We start from the raw sequence: 9,134 nt of genomic DNA on the forward strand, positions 1-9,134 counted from the left end.
GTAATATAGCATAGAAACTGCCATAAATGCACATATATATATATTGCATGAATACATGCATACACGCAGATGTGCATGCGTTGTAGATACGCACACGCAGGCGTATACACACACAGACACATACACGCATGCACGCACGCACACACACACATGCACACACACACATGCACACACACACATGCACACACACACACACACACACACACACACGTAGGTAAGAATTTGATCTGCATTTTCGTTGCCTACGCATGTAATGCAAGTTCGTTTGAAATACAATATGCAATAGTCGGCCGATACTACTACTACTACTACTACTACTACTACTACTACTACTACTACTACTACTACTGCTGCTGCTGCTGCTGCTGCTGCTACTACTACTACTACTACTACCACCACTACTGCTGCTGCTGTTGCTATTGCTACTGCTACTGCTACTGGTGCCGTTGCTGGTACAGGTGCTGATTATGAAGGTAATGATGATGTCGCCGACCATAATTATAACAGTTAATTATAAAGGTTATTATCGCAACGTTCACGTCAAGGAGGACGATGACAGCGCTGCTGCTGTTACTGCTGCCACTGCTGCCACTGCTGCCGCTGCTGCTGCTGCTTTTGCTCTTGCTGTTGTTGTTGTTGTTGATGATGATGATGACGACGACGACGACCGCGACGACGACGATGATGATGATGATGATGATGATGATGATGATGATGATGATGATGATGATGATGATGGTCGGGATATTGCTTTTAATTAATAATAGGAATATTGCTGGTCAGCGGAGCATCAAGGCCCGATCCAGTTCGAAATATCTCAAACCAACGACTGAAGCCTTAACCCCATTCCCAGCCTTCCGTTCCCAGCTACTAATACTACGTTGATGTTCTTGCAATACCGGGAAAGGCAGTGTAAAAGGGGGCAAAAATAATGGAAAAGATGTCTTCCACAGTGTTCGTTTGTTTCCTGTTGAGATATAACCCGGTTCTATACCACAGCAACTAATCAACTAACTTGTCCGTTCATTTCCCAATCCGTATCGCATTTCAGGTTTCTGTGGCATATCTTTAACTATTTAATGCTAAAATCCCTTTTGTTTGAATTCGCTGAGGAATTTGCAAAATGCACTTCAAAACATTTACTCTTTTACTCTTTTACTTGTTTCAGTCTTTTGACCGCGGCCATTCTGGAGCACCGCCTTTTAGTCGAGCAAATCGACCCCAGGACTTATTCTTTAGAAGCTTAGTACTTATTCTATCGATCTCTTTTGCCGAACCGCTAAGTTACGGGGACATAAACACAACAGCATCGGTTGTCAAGCGATGTTGAGGGGACAAACACACACATACAAACACACACACACACACACACACACATACATATATATATATATACAAATATACGACGGGCTTCTTTCAGTTTCCGTCTACCAAATCCACTCACAAGGCTTTGGTCGGCCCGAGGCTATAGTAGAAGACACTTGCCCAAGATGCCGCGCAGTGGGACTGAACCCGGGACCATGTGGTTGGTTTGAATACATTTAGCATAGTTTCATTAGTTGAATAATTAGAGCGGAGGATTAAGGGAAACCGGAGTGAATCGGACCATTTGCTCTACGCTCTACAATTACGAATATTTAAATTTTACCTTTTACTCGTTTCAGTCATTGGAGTGCGACCATAGGGGAGCACCTGGAGGGTTTGGCTGAGCAGATCAAGCCAAGTGCTTAGTATTCTTAGGTCTGGTTCTTACTCTATCGGTCTCTATGTCCGTACCGCTAATTTACAAGGACGTACACAAACCAACATTAGCAGGCACGTAATGGTTGTCATGCATTGATGGGCTTGGGTTTTCAACGGTCACCTTTAAACGCCTGACTGTGGCTTCGTTCGTAACGGAACAAGGTTTTCGACTTCATGGAAGGTTGTTCATTGAACCCTGTCCCTCAAAACGTTTCATTATTGATTCGCTTAAAGAATCCTTCTCACCGTAATGGCGACGATATTCCCATTGAGTTAGAATTATTGATCTTTGGTTTCGATAGTAAAATTTCGCAATTTGTGTTCTCTCTTCGGTCGTGAACTTTTCCATGATTAACCTCGAAGGTATTCTTTATGAAATCTGCATAAATTAAAGAAATTAATTTTCAAGAAAAAATAAGTTAGTGACATTTGATTCAAATTTTACTACGGTTTCTGACAGTTTCAGTCTTTCAAATCTACTCACAGGGCTTTTAAAGGTCCACGTATGTAGTAAAAGAGATTTTCTGAAATTTCGATACAGTACGACTGACCCTGCAGCGATCTGATTGGGAAGCAATCTTCTTACCACAGAGCCATGCTTTCACTTGCATATAAAGTTCAAGTATCTGTAATACCAAGAAATGTGTCGACTTTGAATTCCAATGAAACAAAATACCAAGCAAATTGTCGAGACAGGGCTAATTCGAACACAGGTTGAAGGAAAGCACTTCTTAGTAAACATATGCACAACTGGCAGCATATACTCGAATATTCGACAATTTGCTGCCCTCCTTCTACCAAAATTACGCATCGAAAATTGTGTGGAGGCACACTGCACATTCTTTCTTTTCTACTGTAGCCACAAGACCCGAAGTTTTGGGGGAGGGGGCCAGTCGATTAGATCGACCTCAGTACGTAACTAGTACTTAATTTATCGACACCAAAAGGATGAAAGCAAAGTCGACCTCGGCGGAATTAGAACACAGAACGTAAAAACAGGCGAAATACAGCTAAGCATTTCCCCCGGCGTGCTAACACTTCTGCTAGCTCACCGCATTGAGGCACACGGCACGTTAAAAAAAAAAAACATTCAAAGGCTGGCAAGTTCTGTTTTGCATACAAAGGGGACGAGTAGGGGACCAGCATTATTTCAAATGGAAACCACAGTATCGTTGAATTCTATACCATGGAGGTTAGGGCTCAGGTAAAAAGAAACTGCCATTCCAAATGGAGAGGGAAAGGAAAGATTCAAAGAAAAGATTCTTTTCGTTGCAAGTAAATCAGTGTGGCAATAGCTTCAAAACTCTAAGATTTAATCGTCTCTACATATCCAATATTTGTGAGATTTTGCCTATGTAGGAAATCAATATTTACCTTATTGTTACTGTGACCACTGAACTGCTTATATTTATATTGGTGGGTCTGTGTGTGAGCATGTATTCATACACACTCGTTTATATATAAGTATATGCATACATACACACCCACACATACATACATACGTACACACACACATATAGGCATGTGCCTACATGCCTATATGTGTAGATATATATATATCATATAAACAAATATTGATCTATTCTGTAACCGATAGGGTGAATAAAGTAACTGCTCGAATATTATTATTTGATATCCTGAACAATACAATAGAATTTCATCTGATTAGGTTAACTGTGGAGTCGATTCCGAGATTAAAGTCATATGGAAGAAGTTTCAAACTAAATATAATATATATTGTAAGTGATCCTTTTTGCTTACTTGAAGACATTTTCTCTTGTGAAATGCAGCCCCTTGCTTAAGCATTGTATAGCGGAGACACGCATTCCTACTGACTCTTTTTATCATAATATTGATAAAATCAACAGAGAGGAGAGATAGCTTTTTAGAAAAGTTGGTCTGGTCTTTCACCGTATACTCAATATTCACGATGTTCACAAAAGAAAGGAGGTTCTTCTAATTGATAAGCTTCGCTGCAGTTGTGTTTATAAACATGAGATGCCTGCTGCTCACGCACACACACACACACACACACACACACACACACACACACACACACACACACACACACACACACACACACACACACACACACACACACACACACACACACACACACATACATACATACATATATATATATATATGTATATATATATATATGTATATATATATATATATGTACGTGTGTATAAAAGACAATCAATAATATTATTTCAATATTATTGCATGAACGGCTCTTTAGAAGAGAAAAGAAAAGCAAGAACGTAAATGGTTAGGAACTGAATTAATATAATGTTTTATATTCGGTTCTGTAGTAGATCGAATACTTAAAGTGTCCGCATGAAGCTTCTTTCATAATAATAGCATAGCCACACCTGTGGATTTATAGCTCCGTTACGCAAAGTATTATAGCAAGAAAAATAAGGAAACGAAAAGACGAGATAAGAAATATTAGTAAAGTGCAGAACAGTAATACATTTATGTGTCTGTTTGTTTGTTGTTGTTGAGCAAAATAAATAAATAAAACTGTCAAGCTTATGGCATGCAACTTTCGCAGGTGGATTTAATGTGTGGATAAGTTAGTCATTGTGATAAATAAGCACGATCTTATTCTCTCTGCAACGAAATGGAAATGAAGATTCTTATATGTTTGGAATTTTGGAATCAGACGTCATAAAAACAAACAATAATAAAAAGGAAAGAGAGAAAAAAGAGAAAAATGAAAGTTGGAAAAGGAAGTACAGAAAGAGATAATAGAAGTATTTTTCTTTTATAGAAAAAAGAGAAAAGGAAGTGAAAACCGATAAGTATGTCCACACATTTTGGAATGGATATTATTACACTGACATGAAATTTACTGCCTCCACTGATCCATTGTTTTGATAGATACTCCATCCAGGATTTGTATCGTGGCCCCTACTCAGTTGAATATGGATAGAATGCTATATTTTTATTTCGGATTAAGTTAAGCAGACAATTAGATAAAGTAACGCCAATACATATATTTTATGAGCTAAAATACATTTTAATACTTTTTTCCTTTTATTTTATTGAATTTGCTTTTCGTATTCGAAGTATTTTAAGATTAATTCAGCAGCCATATCTAATCCAAACATGGCTAAGTAAGTGAAAGTGGTCGAAATTCTGAGAGGTTCTTTGTTGATTTCAGAGTTCATAGAAAGGTTGGATGAGTTCAATCATTTGATGGAATGTAAAATGTAACGTTTCGAAATCTTGCTCAGGAATTGAGGTTAAGAACCGAAGAGAAAATGGCGAAGTAGATGGATGTGTACGCCAAAGAATGAAAAGAAATTGGAAAGAAGTGATGAGTGGAAGCTCGAGATAAGGTTGGCATGAGAATTTAGCGCAAAAAATGGTGACTCTCCAAGAATAGGAGAGACAGAGAAATAGCGAGATTCCACGAACAAGCAGCATCTCAAACAAGGCAAAACATTTTAGAAGTGAAAGCCAACAAAAAGCTAAATTTCTCTGAGCCTATGGCCACAAAGAATATCATTTTATTCCTGATCATACAATTAATATAATGACAGGTACTCATTATATTAATCCAACACTGATTAAGGCAATAGCATTGTGTGATTGACTAATCATCTGATGTTGTGATTGTTATTTAATGACAGTGTTGTCATGGTCATGTCCATATGATACAACAAGTATAAGCTGTCATTTTCATTCTCTGTAATTGTGCGATCGGGAATGCAAACGGTCGAAATGAAATTCTTTCGAAGGAATTCTGGGAGTCACTAAAGGTCAAGCCACAACTTCTCTGCATTGAGAAGTCAGTCCTGGTCCCATGAGAATGCCATAACCATGTAACAAGAAAGAAATACGGGACGGATTCTTCAAGCCTATCTAATGGGAAGGAAACCGTGGAGTAGACTAAGAATGATATGGTTAGATAATATCAATTGTCTCAGTTGACTACTTTTGGAAAGCCAATAGGTCAAGTGAAATAATGATTATTTCTGATAGAAACCTGTGAATAGGTGTTTGAGTACTCTACATGGGCAATACTTTCAGGAATAGCAGGCGGCGAAAATAGATGGAGAGATTGGGGAATATTGTTATATTTATAGATGTCATGCTTTAAAAATAATAGACATATGCTTTTATTGCTAGCATTTTGTGCCACCATATATGTGACCCTTCGCTGGAATTTAGTTATCTTCCATTGCAGACCCTAATTATTTACAATGTGCAGTTGGGTAAGAATGAATATTATCTGAAAACAAAACGAAAGCACACATTACAAATAAATTGGATTTTCTTTTTCTTCCTACGGTGACTTGTAATACAGATCGCAACAAGCTCACTCATGTCCAGTTTTCGAGGGAATTGGATTTTTATCGAATTAAAACATTCTTTGAGGTCAAACACAATTTTTATCTCAGCGTGTGTCAGTTGTTTTCTTTTTCTTTTTTTGTCATATATTGTTTTCGTTTCTTTTAAAATTTTTAATTTTCCTTTGCTTTATTCCGTTTTGTTAAAGTTTAATCTTTGAGGGAAAATGTCAAATGCGAATTTGCTTAATTACAAATCTTCGTAAAGCTAATAATTACATAGTTATTAATCAGATATTAGTATTGTCGACGACGCAAGTGTGATTTTGATCATTCATAATGGTGGAGCTTCTTCCGGCACTGTTCTAATGTGCTTTAACATCTTAGAAAGCAAATCAAAACACACACACACACACACACACACACACACACACACACACACACACACACACACACACACACACACACACACACACACACACACACACACACACACACACACACACTCACACACACACACCATTTTCTATTGCCAATCTCTTCGTCCATTTTCTTCCCTATTTTACCCTTCTGTTTCCTGCCTATAATCTTTTATGCATTGTGTCGCCTTCTTTTAACTCTCTTCGACTTTTTTTTATTTATTTCATTTTATTTTCTCTTTAATATTTTTTTCTATATTTCTTTCATTACTTGGTTTTCCGACTCCAACCGCCCACTGCCTCTTGTCCAGCCCTCCATCTTCTTTTTCTTTCATTTGTTTTTATTTAATTCCATTTTACCAAATATTTTGATAGTTTATTTAACTCACACAAAAAACATTACTTTAATTTGAAATTGAGGAAAATTAAAAATAAAACTAAATTAACGTTACACAATAACAACAATAACAACAATAATAATAATAATGATAACACTAACAACGACGACACTACTACTACTACTACTACTACTACTACTACTAATAATAATAATAATAATAATGAAGGATGAGGAGGATGACGATGATGTGGCTGGTGTTGGTGGTAGTGATGATTATGATGATAGCGATGAAGGTGATGGTGATGATGATGATGATGATGAGGATGATATCAACAAATATTAAGAAAAATAAAATGACCAAACAATCAATTCCAGTTGAACAAAAGCCGTGTTTTTTAAACTTTTATTTCTTTTAAAATTAATCTAATTTTTCCAGTCTGTTTATTTGACAGAGTAACACCATGAATTCTCGAAGATGATGTGCCATCATTTGATCTTTATTTAACTGATATAGTTTTTTCTTCTTTTTTTTTTTTTAAATTTTTCTGAAATTTTATATTTGCATTCGAATGAGACGACATGTCAAACATGTCTCTGATATTCCATTGCAAACCTATGTTTCTTTTTTCTTTTTTCTTTTTGCTTTAATTTTATTCAATGATGTTTCCATTAATTTTATCAAAGCCCTTGACCTTGTGCCAATATTAAAGAAATCAATATTATCACATGACTTAGTGTGTTTGACCAAAGAATGTGTAGAATGCCAGACGAAATACATTAAGCTATTTAATCATGTGTCTTTACGTACACAGTTTAAATCTGTCTGGTGCCTGTATGTTTTCTCCACTTGTAAATGCACAAATGTAATATACACTTTCAGCGAAGATTTCAAAAACCAATGACAACTGCGAATAATATAGACGCATTCATTGTTTCTTTCTTCCATTGATGAAAGCCAAAGTTGATCTCGGTAGAATAAACTTCTCTTTGCAACCATCCACTTTCGACAGAGTAACATACCATTAGTGCACGGGTTTGGATATAGCTGGATGTTATCTCCGAAGAATTTGTTAATCAATCTTCATTGGAATGCTAATAGAATCTCTGATATAATGATATGCTATTTCTAGTAATTTAGTCACTGAGTTTAATTCCCACCGAAAATCAAGTCTGACGCCACTTAACATGTTCAAGTATATATTTCTAATTCATAGAATAAACTATAAGTACACGGGCGGTTGAAAGCGCTACCTAGGTGGTTATTATTATTATTATTATTATTATTATTATTATTATTATTATTATTATTATTATTATTATTATTATTATTATTATTGTTCAGTAGTTTTATTTTGATAACGTGCTTTCACTTCACTACCGAGCGCAGCTCTGTGCGCCTTGGGTATGTGCTGTGGTTTGCTGTGGTGCTCTTATGTTTACTGTATTGAAAGTATTTTGCGTAGAATGTGTGCAGTACCCAGTAGTGCAATTTTCTGTATGTTATACATATTTGTAAGTCCTGCTATTTTTGTTATGTATTTGTCTGAATATTTTTTTATTATATCTAAGGCACCTACTATGATAGGAATTGTTTCTGTTTTTAGATTCCACATTCGAGTTATCTCTATTTCCAGGTCTTTGTATTTTGAAAGTTTTTCCATTTCTGTTAGAGAAACGTTGTCATCTGCTGGTAATGATACATCAATTAGAAAGCATTTTTTTTCTTCATGATCTTTGACAACTATATCTGGTCTATTTGCCTTAATTTCTCTATCTGTGTGTATTGGCATATCCCAGAGTATGGTTGCTTGCTCGTTTTCTGTGACCTTTTCTGGCGTGTGTTTATACCATCTTTTTTCTGTTGTTATTCCATAGTGTTGGCATAGCTTCCAGTGTATATATTATTATTGTTATTATTACCATTATTATTATAATCATTATTATCGCGTTACCTTTCAGAACGTTCGGTACTGTTTGCTCTGGTAGATTCTGTGAGAGTGGACAGCAACCTGTTTTCAGAGGTCTCACAGGGTCTCTTTCTGCTCATTTTAAACTTTGATAATTCGTTGTTAATTATCGTGAACTGGTGCTGACGTTAACTGTGCTGAATCGCTGTGCAGGTTTTTACGACGTACATACGTGGCCTTGCGAGAGGGGAAAAAGGTGTGGGTGCATTATAACACGCTGGGCCGGAAAGTCTATTTTGGTGTTACCAGCAAAATTCGATAGGCTTTGTGGTGTTTCTATTTCACAAAATCGAGTAGAAGATACGAAAAAATATACATACATACGTGTGTGTATATATATATATATATATATATATATACA

The sequence above is a fragment of the Octopus bimaculoides genome, chromosome 19, assembly GCF_001194135.2.
Source record: "Octopus bimaculoides isolate UCB-OBI-ISO-001 chromosome 19, ASM119413v2, whole genome shotgun sequence".
Lineage (NCBI taxonomy): Eukaryota > Metazoa > Mollusca > Cephalopoda > Octopoda > Octopodidae > Octopus > Octopus bimaculoides.